We start from the raw sequence: 20,321 nt of genomic DNA on the forward strand, positions 1-20,321 counted from the left end.
AGCGAGACTCTGTCTCAAAAAAAAAACCCCAAAAACTAATATTTTGATAGTAGTCTATTTTTTTCAAAAAAGCTTTCATATGCATTAATTCACTTTAATGTCCATGAGTTTCCAGAAGAATTAAAGTTAGCTAAATGATAAATCTGAATAATTATTAAGCCACTCAGATTGTAAAGTTATCCCATTCCTGGATTTTGCTTTTTATTTATAAGGATATATTTGAATCAGTCTCAGAAATGAATTCCATATTGATGCTCTCATGAGAAAGACACTTGGCCCTCCACTGTGGAGACTTCATGCATTTTTGCCTTATTTACTCCTATATTTTCCTCTTTTTCTATTTCTTCCCTCTTTCAATATTGAGAAGAAAGTGCAAATTCTTTCCCCTGTCTGCAGTGTTTTCCCTGCACTTATGCCAGCGTATACCTCAGTTTAGGGGTCCAGTGTGTCTGACATCACTTGTCTCTTTCACTTTTAAAATGAGACACACTTTAAAAAATATCCTTTGATTTTAAACCTTTTGGTTTTGATGTGAATGGATTATTATCGAGCTGTATTTTCTGGGGCAACTTCATTAGCTTGTCAATGGCTTACCATTGGAATTCAGTGCTGTTCACTACAGCTCTTGGGGAAAGTGGGTCAACCTTTATTACATTTTAAAACTCAGTTTAAGTAGGTAAGACACACATGAAAAGCAAAGCAGATAAAAGATGTATGTACCTTGAGGAACCTTGTTCCCTCATCTGTCCCTGTCCACACAACTCCCCAATACCTATACTTAGGTAACCATTCTTATTAGTTTCTTAAGAGTTTTTATCTAGCAAATCACACAAAACTCCCCCCACAAAAAGAAATTTCCTTCCTTCCTTCCTTCCTTCCTTCCTTCCTTCCTTCCTTCCTTCCTTCCTTCCTTCCTCCCTCCCTCCCTCCCTCCCTCCCTCCCTCCCTTCCTTTCCTTCCTTCCTTCCTTCCTTCCTTCCTTCCTTCCTTCCTTCCTTCCTTCCTTCCTTCCTTCCTTCCTTCCTTCCTTCCTTCCTTCCTTCCTTCCTTCCTTCCTTCCTTCCTTCCTTCCGCTCTGTTGCTCAGGCTGGAACTCCTGGCTCAAGCAATCCTGCCACCTCAGCCTCCCAAGTAGCTGGGACTACAGGTGCACACCACCATCCTCAGCCAATTAAAAAATACTTTTTTTTTTTTTTAGCGGTGGGATCCTGATATGTTGCCCAGGCTGGTCTCAAACTCCTGGCCTCAAGTAATTCTCCTGCCTCGGCCTCCCAAAGTGCTGGGATTACAGCTGTGAGCCACCACCCCCAGCCTGGCACTCTTTCTTACACAAAAACTAGTATACTATATCCTGGAGGACTTTTCTTATCAGTAGATATAGAGCTGCTTCGTTCTATTTTACAGTGGTTTTACATTGTCCAATTTTTATTTTTCATCTTCAGTGCCTGTTTTATAAATTAAGGCTGTCCATCTTTTTAGAAATCTGAAGGTTTTACAAGGGCATGATAAAAAGCCTCACGTTAGTGATTTAATTGATGACCTTAGAGCCATCTGCCAATTAATACATCATCCAACTGAACTAAGCTTTGCTATTCCAAAGTTGCTAGGTTGCTTAATTTCTCTCTCTTGGTTTTTGCAATTAAATGTATTGAGAGTATTTGCACATTGTTCAGGATTTCTAGAGGGGCAATATTTTAATTCAAGTGTGTGGTTCTTTATTGGAAAACTTGTTGGAAATGTGGCAGATTGGAGGGACAGATATTTTTGGAAAGAGGGTGGTTCAAAAATGGCCAAGATTTTCCTGGTTGCAAGTTATGAAAACCCGATTTGAACTTGCTTGGCACAATAAATTCATTTACCCATATATTAATATATCCAAACTGGAGACCTGGGAAAAGGAGCCTCAGTGACCATCAGAGGCTTGGGTGCAGCTGAGGCCCTCCCTAGTTTCTCATCTCTGCACCAGCCTCATTCTGTCAAGCCAGCTTCTTCCATATGCCAGGAAATCCAGCCGCCTGCAGCTCCCAGACCCACATCTCCTTTCGTTGACACCAGAGAAGGTCTGTCATGCTTCTCTCAGAGCAAATTCAAAAACATCTAAGGGAATGACTAGGAATGACCCAGATTTTATTACATGCTCAGCCTGGACCAATTATTCTTTGGCAGGGCATGGGGTGCTATGATTATAATTGGCAGCTTGTAGCAGACACTGTCGGTACCCGTATCCCCTGAAGCTTACCCTGGAAGTTGCTGGCAGATTGTTGCTGTCCACGCCTAGATCTTCCTCTGTCTCTCTGCTGGAATCAGGTCTGAGTGAGGAGCACAGCCATATGTGGAGAGGAGCAGACGTGCAAAGAACTAAGTCACTTGTAGCGTCAATCAGCAAATGACAGCTGGGCGCTGGGAGATAACTACCCCGGCTCCTCACCTCTCAGTGGAACAACCTGAAGCTTGTTCTAGAGTTCTTCAAAGTACGTGCAGTGGGGTTGAGCCCAGTTACCCACAGCACTAACCCACTTGATAATGCATCTTTATGGGCTTTTCCCCCTTCCTCTCTCACTTCCCTGCTCCTACACAGATCACCTCCCAGATACTCTACTTGTACCAATACCTTGTTCCAGGGTCTCCTTTTGGGGGAACCCAAACTAAGACACAGCCCCAAGCTAGAACCACCATGGTAGAAGCGGAGGGAAGAACAGTTACTCAAAAGGAAGAGGGCACAGTTCTTGGAAGAGAGGAGGGGTGCTGTGCAGACAATGATGGCCATCCAGGCTAGTGGAGATATTCTACCTGCTTGTCAAATCAGTGCTGAATGGGGCACCGCATCGCCTTAGTTATGATGTAGTTGATTCTCTCCTACATGCAAGGTAGATTAAATCTTCAGGACCCTAAACTGTAGCTACTGACTTCTAGAAGCAGAATCACAGTATTTGGGCTGAATGGGATCTTCCAGGTTAGTATTTCTCAAGTTTCAGTCGTTTGGGTACCACCTTAGCAATTTTGTCAAATATATGTACCATCTAAACCATTATTTACATTTGAATTGACTTATTTTTTTTATATAAATAAAACTATTTTAAAAATACTGGAAAGCAATATGGAGATACCATAAAGAGATACAAGTAGATCTACCATTTGATCCAGCAATCCCATTACTGGGCATCTACCCAAAAGAACAAAAGACACTCTATAAAAAAGACATCTGCACTCCAATGTTGTTTTGTTTTTTGAGACAGAGTCTTGCTGTGTTGCCCAGGCTAGAGTGAGTGCCATGGCATCAGCCTAGCTCACAGCAACCTCAAACTCCTGGGCTCAAGCAATCCTCCTGCCTCAGCCTCCCAAGTAGCTGGGACTATAGACATGTGCCACCGTGCCCGGCTAATTTTTTTCTTTATATATTAGTTGGCCAGTTAATTTCTTTCTATTTATAGTAGAGATAGGGTCTCGCTCTTGCTCAGGCTGGTTTTGAACTCCTGACCTCGAGCAATCCGCCCGCCTCGGCCTCCCAGAGTGCTAGGATTATAGGCGTGAGCCACCACGCCCAGCCTGCACTTGAATGTTTATAGCAGCACAATTCACAATCACAATAGCAAAGATGTGGAAACAACCGAAGTGCCCATCAATACATGAGTGGATTAATAAAATGTGGTATATGCATACCAGGGAGTACTATTCAGCTCTAAGAAGCAATAGTGATATAGCACCTCTTGTATTTTCCTGGATAGAGCTGGAACCCACTCTACTAAGTGAAGTATCCCAAGAATGGAAAAATAAGCACCACATGTACTCACCAGCAAATTGGTTTCACTGATCAACACCTAAGTGGACATAGAGGAATAACATTATCGGGTGTCTGGAAGATGGGAGGGGGGAGGAGTGGACGGGCATATACTTACATAATGAGTGCAATGCGCACCATCTGGAGGATGGTCACACTTGAAGCTCTGACTGGTGGGGAGGGGCCAAGGGTAATATATGTAACCTTAACATTGGTACCCTATAATATGCTGAAATAAAAAAAAAATTAAAAAAACTATTTTAAAAAGAAACATTGCTATTTAAAAAGGAAACAATAGCCCAGCTCAGTGGCTCACACCTGTACTTCCAGTTACTTGGGAGGCTGAGGTGGGAGGACCCCTTGAGCTCAGGAATTAAAGTCCAGCCTCAGGAACATAGCAAGATGCTGTATCTTAAAAAAAAAAAACGGGCCTGGCGCTGTGGCTCACGCCTGTAATCCTAGCTCTTGGGAGGCCGAGGCGGGCGGATTGCTCGAGGTCAGGAGTTCAAAACCAGCCTGAGCAAGAGCGAGACCCCATCTCTACTATAAACAGAAAGAAATTAATTGGCCAACTGATATATATATATAAAAAATTAGCCGGGCATGGTGGCGCATGCCTGTAGTCCCAGCTACTCCGGAGGCTGAGGCAGAAGGATCACTCGAGCCCAGGAGTTTGAGGTTGCTGTGAGCTAGGCTGATGCCACGGCACTCACTCTAGCCTGGGCAACAAAGTGAGACTCTGTCTCAAAAAAAAAAACAAAAAAAAACGGAAACTTTTAATAGGAAACAAAATCCCATATTGTTGACCATAAATAGAAGACACCCATAAAAATAAATGAAACTATAAAAATTCAGATTCTTTTTTTTTTGAGACAGAGTCTCACTTTGTTGCCCAGGTTAGAGTGAGTGCCATGGCCTCAGCGTAGCTCACAGCAACCTCAAACTCCTGGGCTCCAGCGATTCTACTGCCTCAGCCTCCCAAGTAGCTGGGACTACAGGCATGCCCCACCATGCTTGGCTAATTTTTTCTATATATATTAGTTGGCCAATTAATTTCTTTCTATTTATAGTAGAGATGGGGTCTTGCTCTTGCTCAGGCTGGTTTCGAACTCCTGACCTTGAGCAATCTGCCCGCCTCAGCCTCCCAGAGTGCTAGGATTACAGGCGTGAGCCACCGCGCCCGGTCCAGATATTCTTTAAATACACCATCAACACATATCAAAGCCAAGCATGGTGGCGCATGCCTGTAGTCCCAGCTACTCGGGAGGCTGAGACAGGAGGATGGCTTGAGCCCAGGAGTTTGAGGTTGCAGTGAGCTATGATGATGCCACTGCACTCATGTGCAAGGAACAGAGGGAGACCTTCTCTCAAAAACAAACAAAAAAACACCCCTCTTTCCAACATTTGTGTGAATAAGGTTTCTCAGTGCTGTGTCTATAAAAACCAAATGTAGGAATAAAATCTAATTTCTTATTCTAATAATAAGAAATATACCTCTGCAATATACCCCTGCAAAGACATGAATTGGGAAACAAAGCAGCCTCATCTCTTTCTTTAAGAGATGTATTTCCTACATCATTTAACTTTTAATGAAATTTTGTCAAAATTTATAATATATTTGTTTTAGTCAATTGTGAGTTAGTAATTATAACAAAATCCAGTATACATTTATAAAACTTCTTAGAGCTTTATGGTCACAGAAATTTATTTCAAAAATTTAAACTTATACACATATATTTATGGCAGGGAAATTTGACAGGATGACCAGGGGAAGATTTTCAAACACAAAATATATTAGGATCAAATTCTGTGGGAGAATAAAAATATGAGTTCAAAAACAAAAAGAATGATGTAAAGCTTCTGATTGTCAATGAGCTTGCTCATGTATTTTTTAAGCAGATAAGGATGGGTATCAAATTGCTATGATATTCAGACTCTATTGGGTACTTTAAAAAGAGTAGAGAGAGAGTTTTATTTTTAAAACTCAGTAATACCATTTGCTAGAAAAAAACATCTTTTCTAACTATTAAACTTAAGGTATAAACTTTCATCTGCCAATTTAAAAAATGTGTGAGGGATGCTGTGTTATAAAATTCTTTCAGAGATTATACAAGCAAAATAATTTGAAGGCCATTACAGAAGAAATCTCAAATATGTAAGGATTTTGAAAATCTATAATTCATGAATTCTCACTGAATATTCATTCGAATACATATTCCAAGCACCAGAGCAGTGACTCAAAATCAAGAACTTCAGACTGGAAAAGGCAGAGTAAAAAGAAAAAACTGGAACATTGAAACCAATTCAAACCATAAAATTTAGTACAAATAACTGTATTAAAATTGGTTTTCAAATTTAAAGATTTTCAAGTATGAACTCCAAATGAATGCAAATACCAAAGCAGTGCTTGAAAAAGATTAGATGGTAAAAAGAGAATACCATGGGCCTACAAACCCAGATTAAATAAACAACAGTTGGAAAGTAAGGATGGTCTATCAGAAAGAAAATACTTGACAGCTTTCTTAAGTGCATCATTTGCTGATAGAATACATGATTAGCAAGTGCTTACTATGTGTCAAGTACTGCTGTAGATACTTAGACTATATCACAAAACAAAATGGTCAAAGATCTCTACCCTTGAACAATTTAAAATGCTCTTCTTAGAGCTGTATATATGGTTGTGGGGGAAAGAGAAATAAAGAACTGTTCTGTTTTTGACTGTCCTAACTAGGGACATAGGGATATATAGGGTTTTAAGTAGGTATGTAATACATGAACTTGACTTTCAGCTTAAGAAATTACATAATTTATAAAGGAACACCAAGAAATGCAGGAAAAGCGAAACGCTTAAAAAATAACTAATATGAATATATAAATATTTTTACTCTATGAAATGAAGGATATCTGAATGCAGGGAGAATAGTCCTCACTGCTGATCTGTTTAAGGCAACAATGCCTTCTCAATAAAGTTCTATTCTTTAGACAATAGAGCTATGGTATGAGCCCACCCTGTAGGTCATCTGTAGCACTCAGTTTTTACCAGTGCTACTGCTATTGGAGCAGATATATATATATATATTTTTTTCCAAAAGGATTGCTTTTATTTATACAGAGTCCTACCACTTCACAGCAGTAGGCGTGGGAGAGGTTCCTTTCTCAATCCAGGGGCCTCCATAATGTTGATTTGTTGTTGCCAAACACACAGGCAAGTGGCATCATGGATTTGGTAAACTAGTAACAATGTTTGATCTCTCTCTGCTGGAGCAACAAGGTGAGCATCAATCTCTGCTTCTGTAAGAATCCTGAATTTAGGATTTTCAACTGAAACTACTCCAACTTCCATTTCTGAAGGTTTGAAATCGATTGACAGAACAGTAGACAGGCATGTAATTGCAGTTTCTACTGTTTGTTCAAATGTCCAATCAAATTTCTTCTTCACTTTTTTTTCAAGGAAACAAACTGGTTGACTCAGTTTGTTTAACTCCTGCCGCAGTGGCTTTAAACCCACAGTAGTAACCTGCAGGATCACACTTGTACACCCGAGGGCCTCGTTCTTCATCTATACCAATTAAAATCATACCTGTCATTCCTGTCATCACACAGCCAATGTTTTCAGTTATCTTGAATAAGTGAGTCACTGTGCTGGAATCCAATAACTTATCAGGTACTTTCTCCTGTGTAACAATTACTGCACGGTCTTTCCCTCTGACGGCTGCTGATGTAAGGCCACCCTGGTTAATAGCTTTAAAAGCATATTCTACTTGGTAAAGCCGGCCCTCGGGTGAAAAAATGGTAATGTGGCGATCAAAACCGGCGCTGGAACCACGGGACATATTGGTGCACCACTTCAAGCACAGTATCTGGGCCCTGTAGCTCCCGCACAAGGCGTACAATCCGCTCCCGGAACTATTTTTAAAAATAGTAGCAACAAATTTACTGCAGCTTATGGTTTCTTGTGTTGCTTTGCCTTTGCTCTGTTAATGCATGTGGCCTCGTTGACACATTGAACAGCAATGACTGTGTCTCCTGTCCCCTGCATTCTCTCTCTGCTTCCCTGAGGGTAATATTCTTCCTCCAATGAGAACTCAGTAAATGCTCACTGACCTCGAATACTCTCTCAGAGCACATGCAACACCATCCATTTATCTTCTGCATAGTCCAACATAGCATTCCTAAATGTGAAATAATGGCCATATTTTCCACTTTGAGCATGTGTTATAAAATGAGGAGATAGTTCAGAATTTGAAAACTTAACCAACAATGCCCAGTATAAGCATTTCTTTAGGAAAGTTATGTCTGTATAATACTTTTGGTCTGTAAGACAAAAATTAAGGAGAAGTCGATGTGATTTTTGAAAAGAAGCTGTGCAGTGAATTCTATTTTTTAGTTGTTAGCCAATTGAATTAAAGTCTTATAGGTAGGCTGGGCATGGTGGCTCATGCCTGTAATCCTAGCACTCTGGGAGGCGGAGGCAGGCAGATCGCTCAAGGTTAGGAGTTCGAAACCAGCCTGGGCAAGAGCAAGACCCCTGTCTCTACTAAAAATAGAAAGAAATCAATTGGCCAACTAAAAATAAATAGAAAAAATTAGCTGAGCATGGTAGTGCATGCCTGTAGTCCCAGCTACTTGGGAGGCTGAGGCAGAAGGATCGCTTGAGCCCAGGAGTTTGAGGTTGCTATGAGCTAGGCTAATGCCACAGCACTCTAGCCCAGGCAACAGAGTGAGACTCTGTCTCAAAAAAAAAAATCCTCAAAGTGCATTTGGATCATATTGGCCAACCAAGACAATATTGCCTAGGCCATCTCAACTGAGTAAGTTAGTATATGTGAAACACAAGACCTAACTGAAGACAATTCTAAGAAGGTTGATAAGTTTCCAAAATAATTTTATCTCTCTGGACTGAGGTGTGTGTGTGTGTGTGTGTGTGTGTGTGTGTGTGTGTGTGTCATCTGAAGTTTCTAAAATTTCTAAAATTTTATATTTCATAGTCACGTATGCCAGTGTATTTGCATTTGTTTATGATTTGAACTATGAGGTTTAGAACTGATTCTTTCTAAAAAGCAATGCACTAGTTCTGAAATTACATTGATTTTAAAATATCATTTGCATTTCTGTAAAAGGAAAACTATGTAACAAATTCTAGCTCTTTTGATTCTCATTAGTATTTTATTAACAATGACTCCTCAAAGCCCTGCAAGCAATAGCAGGAGTTGAAATTTCAGTTTCATTCGGGAAAGTATGTATTTTGTTTCCTTAGAAACAAAGGCAAGTCATGAAGAAGCTATTGAGTAGTGCAGTCTTTTGAAAGCTCTAAGATAAAATGAGACTGTGCACACTGGGGAAGAAAATGATCATAAATAAAAATCCAACACTTAGTGTTGCAGAAATGATGGCAGTGTTGGGATAGAATTATATAAACAGGATAAGGAGACATCCATTATCCCAGATGCTTTGCTTTCCATGCTCAGCAGAATGGATATGTAAGTGAATCGTAACTAATCACTCACAGGTCAGTTGATTTTCCACTTCCCCCACTCTGGGTTCATATCTATTGGGTCTACTCGTGACGAGGCTTTTACAGAGCCTCAAAATACACATAGCCTGGGGGAGGGAAGGTTGTTGGAGCACTCCAGTGTCATCAAACATGATTCTTTCACAGTATGCTGTTAGTGCATGTGTGTGGATGTGTGGAGACAGAGAGAGAGAGAGAGAGAGAGGAAGAAGAAGAAGGAGGAGGAGGAGGAGGAGGAAGAAGAAGGACAGGAGGAGGAGGAAGAGAGAAAGAAAGAGAGAGAGGCATCTGAAGAGGGAGGACAGTGCCGTATGAAAGATGGGGCCCGCCAGGACCCTGAGCTACCACAAAGAGTAGGATAGTCCCAAGAGTCAAGGCTCAAGAGGGTGTGTATGTACACTACTATGGTGGGGCCAGAAGGAGATTCCTGTCCTAGAAGATATTCCTCCTTCTCCAACATTGTTTCCCCCTGTGGTAACAAATTGAGATGCTGGAACCCATTGTCTTAATTAAGAGAGGTGTTCTGGAAGGCCTGAGGTCTCTTCAGACTATTGGGCTTAGACAGATATGAAAGCAGTTGCATTTTGTTTTTATGAAGCCCTGCACATGATCGGAGCTGCTCTGGGCAGCCCCAAACTCCAGGCCTATATATAAAAATATCTCCTCTCGGTGAAGCAGGAACCACTAGGAAAATGAGCAAGGGATTTGTTTTTCTCTTTTGTAAAGGGAGGAACTCATCAAGTAGTTGATGTGTGCTATTGGATTTGATGCAAGGGAAATACAGGACACCATGAAATTTATATTTATATGGCTTCATGAGGAAAGGCAGACAAACACTGTGCATTTGGTGACATGGCTTTGGACGTGGCAGACTTGCAGAAATTACCACTCTGCCTGTCATTCTGCACAGTGAGGCTTGAGGCTTGGTAAACTGTAATGGCATCTTCTTTTTTTTTTTTTTTTAAGCTAGTCAAGCGTGGTTGTGGGGGGAGACAATGTTAAATCAGCTTAACAATAACCCACAACCCTCGGACCAACTATAATGGCATCTTCTTGAACCACAATACCCAAGTTGCTTTACTGTGCATACACATTTGGGAGGAATTAGATGAAATACAGTGTAGCTTCTGCTAAAATGTACTTCTATATAAAGAAACAAAATTTTCTGAGTTTCAAAAAAATAGACTTGTGACATTCAAGATTGGTTGTTATTATTGGTTTTATAGCAATTGTCTTCTTTCTTTGATATTAATATGTAGGAGATGAGAAAATGCATTTTAAGTCATTAGTTGATGTTTTCCAGTCAAATCACTTTTTTGGCTTGACAGCATTGTTGGTATGTTGGTGATGTATAAACTCCACCTGTAGCTATCAAAGATTTAGTACCTCATTCTCCCATCTGAGTGAACCGATGACATTCTTACTAAACAACAGTGGTGCTTTGTGGCTACTTCACAGTCAGATTGTTTTCCAAAGACGATGCTAGGAACATTTGTCTGGCATGTGGCACACAGTTATGAGCTATTTTCTTAACTGTCTCCTCTTGTTTGTTTTCTTTTCTTTTTGTATATTCTGCTTGCCTTTGCCCATTTCTCTGGCTCACAAAATGTCCTTTCAGTTGTAATGTTGGGAGCCCTTCCAGAGTCGTGACATCTTCTTGATGTCAGGTTTGTTGTTGCTTGTTTTTGTTTCAGGGTCTCAACATTCAACATTATGTAGACCTTTGCTATCAGTTTTCTTGGGGATGATATGTTCATTGCCCAAGAAACTACCACACAAAAACCCAAATCACAAGAATCAGCATAATTTATTACTATTAGTATTTATATTCTTTGAGTTTTCTTCTTTAGGATTTAAGGTACTATGATCCTATAGAGTCAGAGCTTATCCTAAATTCCCTCACTTTCTTCATTAAAAACATAAAGTTTTGTTTGTTTTTTTGTTTTTTGTTTTTTTTTTTTTTTTGAGACAGAGTCTCACTTTGTTGTCCAGGCTAGAGTGAGTGCCGTGGCGTCAGCCTAGCTCACAGCAACCTCAAACTCCTGGGCTTGAGCGATCCTTCTGCCTCAGCCTCCCGAGTAGCTGGGACTACAGGCATGCGCCACCATGCCCGGCTAATTTTTTATATATATATATCAGTTGGCCAATTAATTTCTTTCTATTTATAGTAGAGACGGGGTCTCGCTCTTGCTTGGGCTGGTTTTGAACTCCTGACCTCGAGCAATCCGCCCGCCTCGGCCTCCCAAGAGCTAGGATTACAGGCGTGAGCCACAGCGCCCGGCCCATGTTTTTTTGTTTTAAGAGACAGAGTCGCACTCTGTTGCCCAGGCTGGAGTGCTGTGGCATCAGCCTAGTTCACTGCAGCCTCAAACTCCTGGGCTCAAGTGATTCTCCTGCCTCAGCCTCCCGAGTAGCTGGGACTACAGGCATTAGCCACTGTGCCTGGCCAAAAAACATAAAGAATTTAAAGATACAATTAGCATGCCATTAATGGAGAAAGGGGCATTTTAACAAAAATAGTTTCCCCCATCCCATTTCCATTTGATGCCAATCAAAAACATACCATTTATCATTTAGTCAAAACAATAAAACCCCCCAAACAAAAGCAATATACTTGTACACAGACACATAAATGGATAGGGAAAGAGAAATTGAAAGAATAGAGAAAACTTAACTCTAGTTGTTAGGATATGATGGAACCAAATTGTAGTTTTCTAACTGAGAATGTATCCTTGTCTGTAGAACACAGTTCTGGGGTCAAGTAGCAGGTATTCTTTTTAGTAGACACTTCATTTTTGTTGCCCAACATATCAATTGTATCTTCTTCCTCCATCTTCAGCGGTGCAGGTGTCTGCTTCTTTGATTTGCTGCTCACTGTATGGGGATCCAGTCTGTGTGACAAACCCTGTCATTCACAGTAGGCTCCAGTGTTTGGAGGTTTGGCTGGGGCTATGCTCCACTCCCAAAGCGGCTCACACAATTGCCTGGCAAGTGAGTGCTGGCCGTCAGCAGGAGGGTGTGCTGTTCCTTACTTAACCCAAGGACCTCTCAGTAGGGCTGCTTGAGAGTTTCATGACATGGCAACTGGCTTCCCCATAGTGAGTGATCTGGCCTCAGGTTTTGGTGCAGAGAGAGGATTTCCTGCTAATTTCCCTGGCCTATTTCATCACTTCCACCTGTTCTTGACCATTAGGGGAGGAGGACTTCCTGACTGGAGAATTTAGTGGAAGGAACTCAGTAAGCATGGTCAGTCAGCTTCCCTGGGGTTATTTTGGAGCAAGCACATCCCCAGGATGCAGATATTCGAATCTGTCTGGGACCAGAGCACAGGAAAAGGCCGGCTCTCTGGGGCAGTCCTTGACTTATCCAGCTGTGCGAGTAACTGAGGGAGAAAATCCATGGTGCTGAGCTCACGTGGCTGTAGATCTAAAGTCATGATCTCCCATCAGCACTGCCAGTGGGATTTCAGCTCCATCTATATGGTTCTATATCAACTAGTTTTCAACACTGGAGGGGAAGATGGAGCCTCTCCAAGCCTCAACATTTTCTGGAGGGGAATAAAATTAGAATAATTCAGCTAATGATCTGAAGACCTAAATTGTTTCCCATTGGCCAAATTTTGACACCGTCAAGGATGTTACTGTGTTCAGTTCTTTTCCTTAGAGCCTAAGAAGGTACTTAGGCTTAGAGTGGTGTCTGGGTAGGAGGGTATGGGGAATGGGAGAGGGAGAGAGTCATTGTTATTAATCATTCTTGACCTCAAGTTTTCCCACCTGCATTTGTCAAATGTCTAATGGTGGTAACAACGTGAGAAATACCAACCATCTGACTTGTTGATTCCAATTTCCACATCCTGTTGTAATAACAACAACAAAAACTACTCTTACAATAATAGCACTTAGTACTTTTGAGCGCCTGCCATAAGCCAGCCAACATACTTTGAGCTTTACATAGATTGTGTCTGATCTTTATATCAGCCCTAAGAGGTAGATGAGGATAATAAGGCTCAGAGAGACTAAGAAACATGCTCCAAGTTGCACAGAGGGAGAGTGGAGCCCCAAAGCTCCTGCTCCTTCCATTTTGCCAAATCTCAGGGTAGGGAGGGCAGTTAAGGAAGAGGTGTTTTTGTTTTTCAAGACTGGCTGACTTCTCCTTAGTAGAGTTTTCCAAATAACCTGGAAACTCAGGAAACATTAAGGCAGAAAATTCTATTTGAAGTCCATCTTACCCTTCCAACAGGCCCACTGCTCACCCCACCCCCTTCTGAGCCATGACACTGTTATCATATCCAACTTGGAGTGGTGCCAAGACGCCATCTGTTCAGCCAGGAGGTGCCATTATCTTTATGGTCCTTTAAAATGGCCATTGCCTTAGTAATAGAAATTGCATTTGACAATGGAAGATGAGATTCTGTGTCTCTGAGGGACCCTATCGACGTTGCTGTTTTGTTCTCCATGGCAAAAGGAAGTTGCAACAACTCTAACATGGAGAGGTGTAGGCAGCAATGACCTTAATAGGTGTGGTGGGCAGAATAATGTTTTCCCAAAGGTGTCCTTGTCCTCTTCCCTGGAAAATGGGGGTATGTTCCTCACATGGCAAAGGGAATTTGTGATGGAGGAGATTGTTTTGAATTATCTGCTGGCCCCATGTAACTAGAGAAGTCCTTAGAAGGGAAAGGAGGCAGGAGAGTCAGAGAAGGAGATGTGTCACCAGAAATAGGTTGAGTGACAGGATTGCTGCCTGGAGTTAGGAGCCAAGGACACAGGAAATCTCTAGAACCAGGAAAGGCAGGGAAACAGGTGCTCCCCTAGAACCTCCCGAAGCAGCACAGCCCTGCCACACTTTGATCTTAGCCTAGTGAGACCCATTTCGGACTCTGACTTCCAAAACTATAAGATAATAAATCTGTGTTGCTTTAAGACACTAAGTTTGTGGTAATTTGTTACAGTAGCAATAGGAAACGAACACAATAGGATACTTTCTACCTTTCTTCATGGAATCATTTATACAATTGGCTATTAAACATCCTGGTCAGAACCTTTGTGTAACTAGTGACCCTGACATTTCAACTTTTCTCACAAAGCAAGAGGCCCCATGGCCCATCCTGTCTGATGTACCATGTGGTTACTGCTTCTTTTCATGACAGCCTTTTGGAGAAATGAGCTTACGCAATACTGTTTCGTATTAATAACAGAAGAAACCTGGACAGATTCACATAATTTCAGTGGGGACAAACACCAGAGGACTCTGCACAGCCTGTCGCTTACTCTGAGGCATAACAAATACAAATAAGCAACCGTGTCACTGCTAGATGGCATCTATTTGTTGCCTGTGCTTCTGGAAAACCAGGCACAACCACCGCCAGGAATCTCCCCGGGATTCCTGAGTCAGCTGTTACCCGGGGAACTGTTTCAGTGGTGTAGGAAACGCATGGGGCTCCAGAGGAAATCGCACAGCTAATGCAAGCCCCTCTGAAGCTGCCCCAGGGTCTGTGGGTGTAGACGGTTAACGACCTTGGGTTGGAGTACCGTGTTACAGAGCCGGGTAAGGAGCATCTTAACTTTGTTTTCAGCTGAACACTTTTAAACCGCCTTGCTGATCAAAGGCATCCACTGACTGCTTGCCAGCCAGCAGGATAATGATTTAATTAACCCTCCTACTGAAGCCGGGGGACCCAAAGCAGTCATTTCCCGGTAGAAACTTGTACCACAAAATAAATTCAATTGATTTCCGCCCACGCCTCTCATCCTCTGTGGAAATCTGAAAGAACAAAACAATTTCAGCTGGTTAAACTAAAGACCTCTCCGAGAGGGCTTCAATCTGGCGACACTTCTGGGGATCAGAAGGTGCTGGTGCCCGAAAAATCCCGTGTGGCTCTGGTGCGGGGTACAGGCCACTTCCAGATGCTTACACTCCTCTGTGCACTCTCAGGGGAAGGTTCCTCTGCATCGTTGAAATGCTGCATTACCTCTATTTTTTTTTTTTTTTTAAAAACAGAGTCTCACTTTGTTGCCCAGGCTAGAGTGAGTGCCATGGCGTCAGCCTAGCTCACAACAACCTCAGACTCCTGGGCTCAAGTGATCGTTCTGCCTCAGCCTCCTGAGTAGCTGGGACTACAAGCATGCCCCACCATGCCCGGCTAATTTTTTAAATATATTTTTAGTTGGCCAATTAATTTCTTTCTATTTTTAGTAGAGACGGGGTCTCGCTCTTGCTCAGGCTGGTTTCGAACTCCTGATGCTGAGCGATCCTCCCACCTTGGCCTGCAAGAGTGCTAGGGTTACAGGCATGAGCCACTGCGCCCGGCTGCTAATGAGTGTTTATGCAATGGCCACAGTACTGCCAAATCGGAAATAAGGCATTCCTGTCTCCACCATTGGAAATCATCCTACTAACTTATTAATGCTTGTCAAGATATCAGAATTTAACATCAAATTAGTCAATCAAATTACCAGAAGGAGATACAGTGAAATTTTGGTGCTTCCATTTTATGGACGGTGTTAGAAATCTGAGTCCGTTTCACAGTATTCCCTGAGCTGCTCTGATGTGCTGGCATACTTAGAGAAAGCTAATTAACTTGATGTTAGTGTAAACAATCAGGACTCTAGACCCAAATCTGCATAGCTTCCCAGATCATCCACCGTTTGGGATTATTCTCATTTCCATCATTTTGTCAGCAGGGAGACTGCAAAATGAACTTCAACAAAAATTTAACTGTGGGGTAGGCACTCTGGCAGATATCTCATTTAATCTACAGATTAATTTGGTGTCAGTTTGGGTCGTCCTTGCAAATGCTGAGATAGAGTTGGGTGGTCTTATTGGGAGAATAAGACCAGTGGAAGATCAGAGAAGAATGAACTAGCAGGGAGCGGCTGGGGCCACATGCACGGCTATTCAATTCTAGGCCAACCACACAGGGTTGGGGCTTTGCTGGGCTCTGGGCAGTCCTGGGTGGGCAGAAATAGCCAGGCCCTAGGGCCCTGGCTGTGCTTGGTCATTGGCTGGGCTCTGCTCAGGAAGAGCTGGCCTCTTTTCAAATTACATGAGTCCTCAAGGCACAAGAGCTGAAGGCCAAGAGCTGTCTGTACTCCTCACAGCTGAAAGCAAGTTCTGTCTTATAGGGAGGTCTAAGCACCGCCAGAGTGCCACAACCTTATGAGGGAGGCACTGCTATTATGCCTATTTCATGGAAAACTACCGCGTACAGACCTTAGGTAACCAGCTAAATCATATACCTAGTAAGCCATTTTTCCATATCCCACTGTCTCTCAACAAGACTGACGGAGGTTTGCTGCCAGGGCTGCTATCGGAGGAGAAAAAACAGGCAGATAACCCCTGCACCAGGCACACAATAGGTGCATGAAAAAAAAAAGGACTTAATTATGTTAATCTAAGCACATACATGTGCTTTATTATCTACAGCAATGGAGGTACAAAAGCTCCAATGCTGTATTGTTTGAGAGAATCCCTTATTCTAAAAGAATCTTCCACTGGCATTTAGAGTACTTGAAATTTCACCTCTCACTCTCTTTAAAGCATAGTCCCTTATGTTGCAAATACCTCCTGGGGCAACACATCAAACTTTTCTTGGCCATTGTTAGCTTGGCTTTAAAAACATCTTCTGTAAGATGATTTTTTTTTACACTTTTGTGTGCAAGATTCATTTATTCACTCAACAGATGTTTATTGAGTGCCCCTAGGCCAGGGCTCTACATTCTTGGAGACAGTAGTAGAGACTCAAATAGACAAAAACCTCTTTATGGACCTTGTATTCCTGTGTGAGAGATGGACAATGAACACAATAAAACAAATAAATTAGGATGACCAGGGCTAAAGAAGGGGGGAAATACATAAAAGGAGACAGTAAATGTTGTATAGCAGGGTTGGGGGAGGCAAATTGTGTAAAATTTTATTTTATTTTATTTATTTTTTAGACAGAGTGTCGCTTTGTTGCCCAAGCTAGAGTGAGTGCCGTGGCGTCAGCCTAGCTCACAACAACATCAAACTCCTGGGCTCAAGCAATCCTCCTGCCTCAGCCTCCCCAGTAGCTGGGACTACAGGCATGCACCACCATGCCTGGCTAATTTTTTCTCTCTCTATATTAGTTGGCCAATTAATTTCTTTCTATTTTATAGTAGAGACGGGGTCTCGCTCTTGCTCAGGCTGGTTTTGAACTCCTGACCTTGAGCAATCCTCCTGCCTCGGCCTCCCAGAGTGCTAGGATTACAGGCATGAGCCACTGCACCTGGCCTATGTAAAATTTTAGATAGGGTGGCCTAGGAGGTCTCACTGAGAAGGTGACTTTGGAGTAAAGACCTTAAGGACGTGAAGGAGCAAGTCATGCGAATATTTGAGGGAGGAGAATAAGGAGAGGGAATAGCAAGTGCAAAGGCCCTGAGGTAAGAGCATGACTGTGTGTTACAGGAATAGAAAGGCAGCCAGTGGAGAGGAGGATGCAGAGAGGGAGGAGTGCAGCAGGAGATGAGTCCAGAGCTGGGACAGTAACAGGGGGTCAGGCCAAGTAAGACCTTGTAGAACATGCTACATGCTAGGACTTTGGCTCCTATTCCAAGTGAGATGGGAGCCGTTGGGAGGTTCTGAGAGGACAGGAGTGACATTAATAGGGTCTCTTGCTGCCACATAGAGAATGATGTAGTGGAGGAAGGGAAGAAACAGGAAGACCAATTAACCACTGCAGTAATCCAGGCAAGAAATAATCATGGCTTGTACTAGGGCATGGCAACGGGGTAATCATATTTAGGATATATATTTTGCAGGTAGAATTGATAGCACTTGCTGGTAGATCCAATCTGAGATGTGAGAGAAGGAAGACATCAGAGTGACTCCACGGTGGTTGGTCTGAGCAGTTAGAAGTATGGTGTTGCCACTAGCTAAGAAAGAGAAGGCTGCAGGAGCAGCTGGTTCAGGGGGATGTCAGGAGCTCACACAGCTGTGACAAACTTGAGATATGTAGGCAGTAGATGCACAGGTCTGGAGTTCAGTGCAGAGGTCTGGACTGAGATCTAGATGGAGGAATCATTCTCCTGTACCTGGCGAATTAAATTTAAAGCAATGAGTCCAGCTGAGATCACTTAGAGAGTGAGTGAAGATAGATAAGAGAGGACCAAGTTCTGAATCCTGGGCCTTCCAACCTTCGGACGCCAGGGAGATAAGAAGAAACCAGCATAGGAGGACAAACAGCCAAGTGAAGCAAGTATTTCAAGTGATCAACTGTATTAACTGCTGGTGATGGGGCATGGAAAGTGAGAACAGAAAATAACCATTGGATTTAGAAAGGTATAGAGGTCATTGGTGGCCTTGAGAAAAGCAGTTTCAGTAAAGTGGTGGGGGGTGAAACCTAATGGAAGTGGGTTCTAGAGAAATTGGAGACAGTGGATATATTCTTACGGAGCTTTATTGTGAGGAGGAGGAGAAAATTAGGGCAATGTTTGGAGGAATAAGTGAGTTCAAGAGAGAGGTTTAAAATATGGTATGGGAGCTATACAATTAGAAGGAATAAGTTCCAGTATTTGATAGTATGGTGGGGAAACTATAGCTAACAATAATTTATTACATATTTCAAAATAGCTATAAGAGAAGAATTGTAATGTTCCCAACACAAAGATAAATGGTAGAGGTGATGGATATTCTAGTTACCCTGATTTTATCATTATACATTGTATACAGGTATTAACGCATCACGTGTACCCCCAAAATATGTATAGCTATTATATATCAATAAAAATACAGAAGATATGATAGCCTGTTCATATGTTGATGGAAATTATTCAGTGGAGAGGGAAAAATTAATGATGTATTAGAGAGAAGGGAGAATTTTTGGTGCAAGGTCTTGAGGAAGAGAGGAGAGAAGGGATCTAACGCACATGTGGAGAGACTGAAAATGTGGGAGGATTTAAGATGTGGAATAGTTTGAGGATTTAAGAAATGGGCAGAAAGAAACCCTCCAGAATTTGCCAGTCACTGCCATCTTTCTCTTGATTATTTTGGGCACAAGTGCTTGCCTAAAACATCCCAACTTTGATTGTCAGGCCTCCTCTAAATCATATTACAGTTTAGTTGTGAGCAGGGCCACACTACAGTAGTGATTTGTGCATAGGGAGGGTAGCCATTTAAAACCCAAGTATGGTGTACTCCTTCAGAACTTTTATAGCTGCCATGTCACACTTTGGCTCCTAAGTGTGTGGTCAACTCAGATTCCAAGATCATCTTCGTATAAACATTGAGAGAATAGAAATGGGGACTATCTCCCCAAAAGGGAGATAGTTCTGAAAGCTTCAGGACCAGGGGAGCGAGGAATACACAGAGGTGAGGCACAGGAAACAGCATGGTGGCGCTGAGGGCCGAGCCACTGAAGGGAGCTATGGGGGAGAGGCCTGCCTAGTTTACAGTTCTACTGGGGGATCTTCATTCACATTCTGCTTCCATCACTAAATTTTGTTCAATATTTCAGCTGAGAAATTCAGAGGATTGCAAAGATGGGGTGCAGATGATTTCCATTGGCTGGTTCTCTGCAGGCTCAATTACCTGCCTTCGCAACTAGGATGTGAATAGAGAGAGCTTCAAAAGGTTAAGAGGCAACAATAACGTGCTCAACATTAGAAGCGAGTGAGTGAAGGGAGACTTGGCACACCAGTGAAAGGTTGCCACCCTGTACATACTGTGTTTCCCTGAAAATAAGACAGGGTCTTATATTTATTTTTCCTCAAGAAGACACCCTAGGGCTTATTTTCAGGGGATGTGTTCTTTTCCCCTCAAAGCCTCAGCTTGCAGCATGCACAGGATGGCCGGGACCTGACAGGGGAGCTGACCTTGTTGGTGGGGCTGCCCACACCTTTCCGGTCACCTCTGCGATAGTAGCTGTCACGATGGGGCAGATGAGAAGGGCTGCTCCTTGTCTTTACCACTCTGCGACAAAATGCATGGGTTGTGCAGATAGGCTGCGTAGCCATGCCCATCACTAGGTCTTATTTTTGGGGTAGGGCTTATATTGAGCAAATGCTTAGAAATCCT

At 42.5% G+C, this 20,321-nt stretch overlaps 1 pseudogene; it reads right to left on the reverse strand.

Annotated features, from left to right (window-relative positions):
• Positions 1 to 6,856: 6,856 nt before the first annotated feature.
• On the reverse strand, positions 6,857 to 7,679 carry LOC142873800 (proteasome subunit alpha type-6 pseudogene; annotated as a pseudogene).
• Between the last annotated feature and the right edge of the window lie 12,642 nt (positions 7,680 to 20,321).

Source organism: Microcebus murinus, chromosome 11 (genome assembly GCF_040939455.1).
Source record: "Microcebus murinus isolate Inina chromosome 11, M.murinus_Inina_mat1.0, whole genome shotgun sequence".
Lineage (NCBI taxonomy): Eukaryota > Metazoa > Chordata > Mammalia > Primates > Cheirogaleidae > Microcebus > Microcebus murinus.